At 40.5% G+C, this 11,804-nt stretch overlaps 1 non-coding gene across 1 annotated transcript; it reads right to left on the minus strand.

Annotated features, from left to right (window-relative positions):
- Positions 1 to 1,031: 1,031 nt before the first annotated feature.
- On the minus strand, positions 1,032 to 1,137 carry LOC140806416 (small nucleolar RNA R71). The gene has a single exon (XR_012112492.1). It is a non-coding gene; the product is annotated as a small nucleolar RNA R71 (small nucleolar RNA).
- Between the last annotated feature and the right edge of the window lie 10,667 nt (positions 1,138 to 11,804).

Consider the following 11,804-nt stretch of genomic DNA (forward strand, 5'->3'; position numbering starts at 1 on the left):
AGGAAATCCTGTCGGAAGCGTAGAACACAATCGGACGAATTAATTAATTAATAAGAGGTAGGTGAACCAGAATTCCCAACAAATTCTTTTATCATTTGAAATTTAATCAATCGATTTAAGAGTCATATTTTATCATTTAATCTTTGAACTTGTTTATTTGATTTTCTTGCATTTTAGTAGTTATAACACAACAAATCACCTTTCGTCGCTAAAGTTTTAATAACTAAAATAATAATTGTTAAATACAGTCCTCAGCGGAACGATACTCGTATTCACATACACTATATTATTACTTGACATCGTGCACTTGCGATTACTTTTTGAGCATACAAAATCATATTTTATTTGGGGGTTTCGCAGTGCAAGTTTTGCTCGATCAAGTTTTTGGCGCCGTTGCTGGGGACTGTTAATCTACAATTATATTTTTAGTTATTTCCTTTAGTGTATTTTATTTTTATTGAACTAACACTCCATATTTTAATTCAGATATCTCTTCCGGTGCATGCCAAAGTCACTTGACTTGGAGCTTGAGTGTGACCCTGAAATTGAAAGGACTTTCCGCAGGCGAAGACAACAGCAAAGACTTAAGGAACTAATGGAGAGGCACGAACAAGAGCAGGAGGCGGAGCGCCAAAACGAGAGACGAATTGAGATGCCACGACGCATACCCATGTTAGAGTATGCCCAGCCTTCTTTGGATGGTGCACGCCCCAGCATTGTGAGGCCGATTGTGCGGGCAAACCAATTCGAAATCAAACCAGCCATTATCCAGATGATTCAGAACACCGTCCAATTTGGAGGAACTGCTGTGGACGATCCAAACACACACATCGCAGATTTTCTTGAGATTTGCGATACTTTTAAATTTAATGGAGTTTCTGATGATGCTGTTAGACTGCGTTTATTTCCTTTCTCTTTGCGTGATAAAGCTAAAGCTTGGTTGAACTGTTTACCTGTAGGTTCGATAGCTACATGGGAGGACAAGGCAAAGGCGTTTCTCATCAAATACTTTCCTCCATCGAAGACCATGAAGCTGCGGGCAGACATCACAACATTTGCTCAGTTCGATCAAGAGTCACTATATGAGGCGTGGGAGCGTTTCAAAGATCTATTACGAAGATGCCCACATCACGAGTTGCCACTTGGGTTAGTCGTTCAAACCTTTTATTACGGTATGCTTACTCCTAACCGTACTATGATAGATGCTGCTGCATGTGGGAACCTTTTGAGGAAGACTGCGGAAGAAGGATATGAGTTGTTGGAGGAGATGGCTGCTAGCAGCTATCATCCTCAATCTGACAGGAGCAACCAGCGGAGAAGTGCCGGAGTTCACCAGGTAACTGATTTTTCTGTTATTACTGCACAACTTGACGCTTTAAACAGGAAAATAGACGGCTTGAACGTGGGTGGCATGGCTATGCGTCTTCAAGAGATATTCTGTGAGAAGTGTGGAGGGGAACACTATGTGAAAGACTGTCAAGATGGAAATCCCTTCTATGTGCAAGATGAGGCACCGGTGAATCAAATGGGAGTCCAAAACCGCCCAAGGAATGACCCTTACTCGAACACATATAATCCTGGGTGGAGGCAACATCCCAACTTCTCATGGGGCGGTCAAAACAGTCAGAATAGGCCGCAAGGAGGACAACAATATGGGAAACAACCGATATACAGATCCGATCCTCCTAGAGAAGAAAAGTCCAACTTGGAACAAATGATGTCTCAGTTTATCTCATCCACTGAAACTCGACTCCATAACCAAGATGCATCGATAAAGGGGCTCGAGAATCAAATTGGACAGTTGGCCAAGATGATAGCAAGTAGAGAGCCGGGCACCTTGCCAAGTAATACCGAGACTAATCCAAAAGAGCAAGTGAAGGCCATTGAGTTGAAGACCGGAAAAGTTTTGGAGCCTAGAGAAAAAGAGAAAAGCCAACTGCCGGATGAACATGCTGCGACATCTCAAGGTAAGTCATCTAACTCTACACCAGCACTCACTGCACAACCTAAGATTGTTATCCCTCCACCTTTTCCTGCAGCATTAAAAAAGGCAAAACTAGATGCACAATTCGGTAAGTTCTTAGAGGTATTTAAAAAATTGCATATTAATATTCCTTTTGCCGATGCTTTGATGCAAATGCCTAGTTATGCTAAATTTTTGAAGGACATCTTAGCCAACAAGAGAAAATTGGAGGATCACATTACGGTAAATTTGACCGAAAGTTGCTCTGCTTTGGTGCAAAACAAAATCCCACCGAAACTAAAAGACCCAGGGAGTTTTTCTATCCCTTGCATGATTGGTGATGTAGTTTTTCGTAAAGCATTGTGTGACCTTGGTGCAAGTATTAATCTTATGCCTCTATCTGTTTTCAGGAAACTCGGATTAGGAGAGCCTAAGCCGACGAGGATGTCCTTGCAACTGGCTGACAGGTCAGTAAAGTACCCCCGCGGAGTGATTGAGGATGTGCTAGTAAAATTGGACAAATTCATTTTTCCTGCCGATTTCGTGGTTCTCGACATGGAGGAGGATACCGAGATGCCTCTCATTTTGGGGAAACCATTCCTTGCGACTGGCAAGTCACTTATTGATGTGCAAGAGGGAAAGTTGAGATTGAGAGTGGGCGAAGAAGAGATTACATTTGATGTTTTTAATGCACTTAAGCACACACTGCATTCTGATAGTTGTTTTAGAATTGATGCTTTTGACTCTCTTGTATCCAACTATGTGCAGGATGCTCTTAGGGACCCTTTGGAGGCCACTATCAATACTGAATTGGAAGAAGAGGAGTTAGACGAAGAAAGGGCTGAAATTGTGGCACACTTTAATGCCAACCAACCATGGAGAAGGCCAATGAGGATGCGACTGGAGGATCTAGGAGAACGAAGAGATTTGACCCCTCAAAGGTCAAGCATCGAGGATCCACCAACGCTTGAGCTAAAGCCGTTGCCTCCACACCTCAAGTACGTATACTTAGGTGAGAATAACACTTTACCTGTCATTATCTCTGCTGCTTTGACAGATGTGATGGAGGACAAGCTGTTGGAAGTTTTGAAAGCGCACAAGGGCGCATTTGCGTGGAAGGTGGCAGATATCAAAGGAATAAATCCATCCGTCTGCATGCACAAGATCTTGATGGAAGAGAAGTACTCACCTCTTGTGCAACCTCAAAGACGATTAAATCCAAAGATGCAAGAGGTAGTAAAGGCTGAAATGTTAGAGTAGGTGCCCGTCGAGCCAAGTGTTGGCCGAGTGTTCACAATGAAACTCTATGTATAAGCAATCTTTATTTTAATAATATTTGAAATTATTATTATGGCACATCTTTATCTGTATACCCATGCTAGTTGCATAGATAAAGCCCTTGAATATACAAATAGTAGAAAGAATATGAGATGCTCATATGATGAGTATCATGAAACTCATATTTGTAATACTGTATATTCTAAACGGTTCCTAGTCGATTCAGCCGCCACTAAGAAGGATATAGGCCGCTAGAGTTCGAGACTAGTATCTGCGATGTGATTACCATGTTTCATTGGTAGGGGACATTGTGATGTCCGAACATGCAGATAGGTGCTCCTTGTAGAGTGCACTGAACAACCCTCCATAAAAGGACTTTCCAAGTGGTTCTCACTTATCAAGTGGAAATGTCCTAGTTTATGGTTGTACAGAATTAGTCCTTATGACCCGGGACAACATTGAGACTCTATGTGCTAGAATTACACTTTGACTTGTTTACCGACTCTCATGGGGTCATCAGGTGGCAAGGTTGGGTGTTCTATCGAAACACATAGGAGTCGATGCATTGTAGTCGGGGATTCACCGCTTACCTTCGGGTATGGATATCCTATGTGTTATCATGTGTATGTAGGTTGAAATCTTTGGCCAGAGTATGGTGGTAATTATGAAAGGGGTTTCATAGATTACACCATTGATGCAACTACGACATGACAAATAGTATCGATTCATTGACAACTCTCGATAAACCAATGGTTGTCGAATCGATCGGGATATATGAGTTGAAGGGACCGTACTGTAAGCTAACCATAATTGAATGGTTCTTGCAGGCACTATCATTTGATACCTAGGGAATCATGTAAGCGATGCTGCTAGGCGTTTAACATGATTGGTTGGGTACTATCAGACTTGAGTTCTGACGTTCTTATTATCAAGTTGTTGATAAATAAGAATGGAGCAATTGGGGTATGCTCATATAAGGACATGTTTAGTCCGAATCACATAGAGATGTGAACCCACGGCTAGTTGTATCAATGAACCATTGAGGGCCACACAAATACTAGCTTTCTAGATCCCGTTGAGAAGTAAAAATAGTTCAATGTGTTGAACGGCTTATAAAGGAGTTTATAAGCGTAAGGAAAATTAGAAGTATGACTTCTATAAAGGAGAAAATAGTTCAATGTGTTGAACGACTTATAAATGAGTCTATAAGTGTAAAGAAAAATAGAAGTACGACTTCTATGAGAGAAATGTAAATTTTGATTTATGGAAGTGTTCCTAAATTAAAATTTGGCCAAGAGAATAATGTATTTGAAAATTGTGATTTTCATAAACATTATTATGGACTAAATTAAATTAATTCAAGTGTTGAATTAATTAAACACTAGTGGACCTAGTAGAGTCCAAATAATTAAATTAATTCAAGTGTTGAATTAATTAAATAATATGGGCCTTGTAGAGCCCAATTGGAAATAATTATTTAACTAGTGGGCTTGAGTAAAATCAAGTAAAGTCTAATTGGGCTCAAATTTGTTTGAGACAATTTAAATAGTCCATGGGCCTTGTAAAAGTTACAAGCCCACTTAGAAAAGCATGCTAGGGAGGTGAAGAGTTGGGGATTACTTTTGAATAAAATAATGGTATGGCATGCACCTTTTTGGATCAACTTTTTGCTACCCCCAAAACAACTCATCCTCCCTCATTCACACAATGCAATGGCCGAAACTTGCTTCTATTTTCTCTCCAATTTTCTTTCATTTTGTGTTCTTCAATTGTTGGAGAAAAACACTCACTTCTCAAAGAAAAATGCCATACATTTTCTAGTGCAAGTGTAAGGTGGATCTACCTAGTTGGTGGTAGGCTTGATTGGAAGAAAGGAGTCCAAAAGAAAGGTGAAGCTTGTAGATTGTCTACCTTCAAGAGCTAAGGTGTTTACACCTTAGTTGGAGCCATCATCAACCTCAAGAGGTTGATAGGTAACGATTTTCTTACATCCTATGTATGACATAGTTGTGTTTTTGTATTTGCTACACTTTAATCAAGGTGGCCGAATTTTTGTTGTAAAAATCAAATTTTTTAAAACTTCCGTTGCGCTTCCGGTCACCGTAACCGTTCCCCTTTCAAGTGGTATCCGAGCTATGGTTACGATTTTGTGTAGCAACTACAAGATATTATGTTGAGATTGATTTCTAACCGCATGAGACCGAAAATTTGCAACGAAACTCAAGGCTTGTTGGGGCGTTTTTCGGGCAGCATGTTGCTGCCCGTTTCGGGCAGCTCGGGCTGCCCGAGGGGCTGCCCATTTCGGGCAGCTCGGGCTGCCCGAGGGGCTGCCCATTTCGGGCAGCATGGGCAGCCCGAGGGGCTGCCCGAACAGCCCACCTATTTTTAATAAAAAAATTTTTTTTGCATGTTGGCCGGAATCCGGCGACGGAGCTCCGGCGACGGCGATGACGACTAAGGTTTCCAAAAGTGTTTTGGATTATCAAAGTGTCATGGGCCTTGAGTTGTTGGGCCATTGGATGGCTAACATGTTTGTGATTTTAAATGGGCCAAAATGTTTTTGGTGAAAAATAAGTTTTTGGGCCTTTAAGTTTAAAATTACAAAAGTTGCAAATTTTTCTCATGAAATAAATAATTTAAGTTGGACTTTAATTATTTATAGTAAATGGTGATTTACACGAAATTCGGTTATAAATAAATTAATTTGAAAGTAGACAAAGGTGTTTGTATACTTTGTTAATTTAGTTTATAACCGTGGCGGTTAGTGATTGGATCAAGAAATGTAATATTGGATCAATTAATTATTGTGATAATTAATTGATGGTGTATGATATGTGATATTATGCATGAAGGATGATCAAAAGCCCAAGCCCAATTTGCTAGGTGTATGCTAGGATATTTTGTGTTGAATGATTGTAATAATTATCAAATTTAAAGTGGGCTTGGTTTATGGCCAGTTCCCACCCCCCATGAGATGTATCCCTATTTGCCATGGATATTTATTTGTAAATATTAGTATAGTGGATGATCAAGATTGGAAGATGGTGGCCATGATGATTATGAAGATCGAAGACATGTAAATATTGGAAGCTAATGTAATAGTTGCATTGCATCCCGTGCATTTACCCTAGGATTGGACCTAGGCCCGTGTTTAGCTCACACGGTCCGTTAGTATTGGGGCGATTGATCATCCTTGTTTTGTTTACTGTTTATAATATATGCATGATATGTTATAAATAATGAGTATGTGCGTTATTATTATGATAATAACAAAGTTGCATGAATCCGGCAAACATACGATCAAACATGGCGAGTTTTTAAAATAAAATTAATGATGAGACCTTTCAAAACTAAAAACCCTCATTTTGAATAAGATTCAAAATTAATATCAAGCCCGAAAAGGGGAATTATAAAATTGGTTATAATTTCCTTGTCTTCCATCGACAATGGGTGCATGATGAACGCTACCCGTACTCGGGGCTCGGCTCATATTATTGGGGGGGCCTTGGGTGCCGGAAAGCTGTGACATCTATTGACATGGTGATGTGAACTACGTGGAACTCCCATGACTTCGGCTCAGATAATTGATGGAACTCATGGCGACCGTCCATTAAGGTTCAACATCGATGGGTAAGGCTTGACACGTAAAGATGAACGACGTCTATAATGGGTCCTAATCAAACGTGAGACAAAATTTTACGTTAAGGGTTGCATTGTGATGCAATTGGGAAACTACCTTTTAGGAATTGTGATTGGCTGTATAATCGGGATCATAATTCGCTAATTGGACCTTACGTACCTACTGAGGAAAGGAGTTTCCCGTTTTCACTAGAGGGTAGTGAAAGATGTCAAAACAGTGGGAGCAAATATTTATGAAGTAAAAGTCCAAACATCATATCTTACTAAATATTTTAAAATAGTCACCAACATTTATCTGTTTTTACTTTTCAGTACAAATTGACAATGTCTTCGATTCGCAATCCGATATCCGTAATACTCGACAAACACATATTAACTGGACCTAATTACCTCACTTGGCTAAGAAACCTGAAAATCGTCTTGAATTCGGAAAGGGTAGCATATACACTGACTGAGTCGCCCCCTGTTGAGGCTCCGACTGACTGCAATCCTGAGGAATTGCAGGCTTACAAGGAATGGTGTGACCATGACTTGATAGCCAGGTGTTATATGCTGACTTCTATGAATGATGAGCTGCAGAGGCGTTTTGAGGGTGCAAAGAGTGCTGCTGACATTCATTTGCACCTCAAGGAGCTCTTTGGTGAGCAAACACGTCCTCTTAGGCATGCTACCGTCAAAGAGCTGATCACTCTGCGCATGCAAGATGGGGCCTCGGTCCATGAGCATGGCCTAAAGATGATCGGGCTCGTGGACAAGCTCGTTGGCATGGATCTGATCTTGCCTTCGGAGTTGACCACCGACGTGTTGCTCTTATCGTTGCCTAGCTCATTTGATCCTTTTGTGGTGAACTTCAACATGAACAAGATTGAACCGACCCTTGAGGAGTTGGTGAATATGCTTGTTACGTTTGAATCCACCATCAAGAAAGAGAAGTTGGTTCTTTATGTGGGTTCTTCATCTGGTACGAAGATTGATCCACATGGGAAGGGAAAGAAGAGTTCTTTCCAACGTCCCAAGAAGAACGTGCCCTTGATGAGGCAATCTCCGAATCCCGTTGTGGCAGCCACACCAGTTAGGGCTGACAAGACTAGTGATGTTTGTCATCACTGCAAGAAGCCTGGATATTAGAGGCGAAATTGCAAGGAATATCTGGCCCAGAAGAGTTCTGGAAACGGTATGTTCTAAATTGAAGTAAACATTTCAATTAACTCTACTTCTTTGGTATTAGATACCGGTTATGACTCACATCTCTGTAATGGGTTACAGGTGATGGGAATAAGTAGAATGCTTAAGGAAAGTGTGACCTTCTTGAGAATGGCTATGGAGCAAGAGTTGCTGCCAAGACCTTAAGAAATGTTTACTTATTGTTGAACAATGATTTTAAGTTATTTTTAAGAGATGTTTTGTTTGTACCATTTTGGTGAAAAACATTGTTTCCATTTCTATTGTGATAAAAATGGATATTCTTGTTTATTTAGCAAAGATGTTTGCAACATTTACAAATGAATGTTTAATTGGTACTTGAGAACTTGAAAACGATCTCTATAACTTAAAATTGAAAGATATTCCATTAAATGTCCATTCAAAAGGCAAACACCATATAAGATATGGATGGGTAAGCCTCCCAAATATTCTTATCTTAGAATATGGGAGCCCTGCTTATGTGAAGCAGGTAGTGGGAGATAAATTGGATAGTCGATCCATTTTATGCTACTTTGTGGGATATCCAATGAATTCGATTGGATACTACTTCTATCATCCCCAAGAAACAAAAGTGTTTGTTTCTAGGAATGCGACCCTTTTGGAAAGGGAATTTCTATTGGATAGAAAAAGGGAGATGATAGAACTCGAAGAGGTTCGAGAGACACCCACAATTATAGAACCCACACTCGAAGAGCCAAGAGAGGAGATACAAACTCCTAGAAGATCCGAGAGAGTCTCGAGACCACCTATAAGGTATGGTCTACTACTTGAAGAGGGCCATGATGAGCCTAATCTTGGATGTGATCCAAGGACCTTCAAGGAAGCGTTATCTGATGCCGATTCATCCAAGTGGCTGGAAGCTATGGAATCTGAGATGAATTCCATGCATTCGAACCAAGTGTGAGATCTTATAGATCCACCTGAGGGAAAGGTTCCCATAGGGACTTGGGACGGATGGGAAGGTATTGACCTTCAAGGTGCGATTGGTGGCAAAAATGATGTACTCAAAGACAAAGAGTTGACTTTGAGGAAACCTTTTCCCAGTCGCAATGTTCAAGACCATAAGGATTTTGCTAGCCATAGCTGCATGGTATGACTATGAGATATGGCAGATGGATGTCAAGACAGACTTTCTTAATGGGGATTTTAAGAAAGTTATTTACATGTCTAAACCTGGAGGGTTTACATCTATCGGAAGTGAGCATATGGTATGCAAACTTCAGAGATCTATTTATGATTTAAAGCAGGCATCTAGGAGTTGGAACCTCAGATTCGATAGTACGATCAAAGAGTTTGGTTTACTAAGAATCTTGAGTACCATGTATGTATAAGAAGGTCAGTGGGAGTATTGTGACATTCCTGGTGCTTTATGTTGATGACATTCTACTCATTGGGAATGATGTAGGAATGTTGCAATCAACTAAGATATGATTAGCGAGTAAGTTCTCGATGAAGGACTTGGGTGAAGCATCTTTTGTATTGGAAATACAGATCTATTGGGATAGATCGAAAAGATGGCTTGGTCTCACCCAGTCCACATACATTGATACCATCGTGAAGCGGTTCTCGATGGATGAGTCCATGAGAGGACATCTACCAATGTGTCATGGCGTGTCCCTATCCAAGTCTGTCTCCCAAGACTGATGCAGAGATAGTGGCGATGACACGCATTCCGTATGCTTCGGCAATTGGTAGCATCATGTATGTGATGATATCTACACGTCCTGACATGGCACTAAGTGTAGTGAGTAGATATCAATCGAACCCTGGTCTTCCACACTGGAAAGCTGTGAAAGACATCCTCAAGTAGTTGAGAAGGACCAATAAATTGTTCTTGGTCTATGGGGTGGAGAACTAAAATTGGAAGGCTATACCGACTCTAGCTTCCAAAGCGATATCGATGACTCGAAGTCAACCTCTGGTTTTGTATTCATGCTCTATGGTGCTGCTGTCTCTTGGAAGAGTTCCAAGCAAGACAATACTGCGGATTCCAGCACAGAGGCCGAATACATTGCTGCATCGGATGCAGCAAGGGAGGCTGTTTGGATAAGGAATTTCGTCCAAGAGTTGGGCGTCATTCCTAATGGAGTTGCTCCTGTCCCGGTGTTGTGTGACAACACGGGAGCTTTAGCTCAAGCAAAGGAGCCAAGGTCTCATCAGAAATCCAAACTAGTATTGAGAAAGTACCACATCCTCGGAGAGATTGTGGAAAGAAGAGAAGTGTCTATTGACAAAGTCGGCTCCGCAGATTATGTTGTTGATCCACTAGCTAAGCCTTTACCTGGACCATTATTCGAAAAGCATCGCGAATCAATGGGTTTAAAGCATATGGGTAGTTGGCTCTAGTGCAAGTGGGAGATTGTTAGAGTAGGTGCCCGTCGAGCCAAGTGTTGGCCGAATGTTCACAATGAAACTCTATGTATAAGCAATCTTTATTTTAATAATATTTGAAATTATTATTATGGCACATCTTTATCTGTATACCCATGCTAGTTGCATAGATAAAGCCCTTGAATATACAAACAGTAGAAAGAATATGAGATGCTCATATGATGAGTATCATGAAACTCATATTTGTAATACTGTATATTCTAAACGGTTCCTAGTCGATTCAGCCGCCACTAAGAAGGATATAGGCCGCTAGAGTTCGAGACTAGTATCTGCGATGTGAGTACCATGTTTCATTGGTAGGGAACATTGTGATGTCCGAACATGCAGATAGGTGCTCCTTATAGAGTGCACTGAACAACCCTCCATAAAAGGACTTTCCAAGTGGTTCTCACTTATCGAGTGGAAATGTCCTAGTTTATGGTTGTACAGAATTAGTCCTTATGACCCGGGACAACATTGAGACTCTATGTGCTAGAATTACACTTTGACTTGTTTACCGACTCTCATGGGGTCATCAGGTGGCAAGGTTGGGTGTTCTATCGAAACACATAGGAGTCGATGCATTGTAGTCGGGGATTCACCGCTTACCTTCGGGTATGGATATTCTATGTGTTATCATGTGTATGTAGGTTGAAATCTCTGGCCAGAGTATGGTGGTAATTATGAAAGGGGTTTCATAGATTACACCATTGATGCAACTACGACATGACAAATAGTATCGATTCATTGACAACTCTCGATAAACCAATGGTTGTCGAATCGATCGGGATATATGAGTTGAAGGGACCGTACTGTACGCTAACCATAATTGAATGGTTCTTGTAGGCACTATCATTTGATACCTAGGGAATCATGTAAGCGATGCTGCTAGGCGTTTAACATGATTGGTTGGGTACTATCAGACTTGAGTTCTGACGTTCTTATTATCAAGTTGTTGATAAATAAGAATGGAGCAATTGGGGTATGCTCATATAAGGACATGTTTAGTCCGAATCACATAGAGATGTGAACCCACGGCTAGTTGTATCAATGAACCATTGAGGGCCACACAAATACTAGCTTTCTAGATCCCGTTGAGAAGTAAAAATAGTTCAATGTGTTGAACGGCTTATAAAGGAGTTTATAAGCGTAAGGAAAATTAGAAGTATGACTTCTATAAAGGAGAAAATAGTTCAATGTGTTGAACGACTTATAAATGAGTTTATAAGTGTAAAGAAAAATAGAAGTACGACTTCTATGAGAGAAATGTAAATTTTGATTTATGGAAGTGTTCCTAAATTAAAATTTGGCCAAGAGAATAATGTATTTGAAAATTGTGATTTTCATAAAC

The sequence above is a fragment of the Primulina eburnea genome, chromosome 11 (assembly GCF_022965805.1).
Source record: "Primulina eburnea isolate SZY01 chromosome 11, ASM2296580v1, whole genome shotgun sequence".
Lineage (NCBI taxonomy): Eukaryota > Viridiplantae > Streptophyta > Magnoliopsida > Lamiales > Gesneriaceae > Primulina > Primulina eburnea.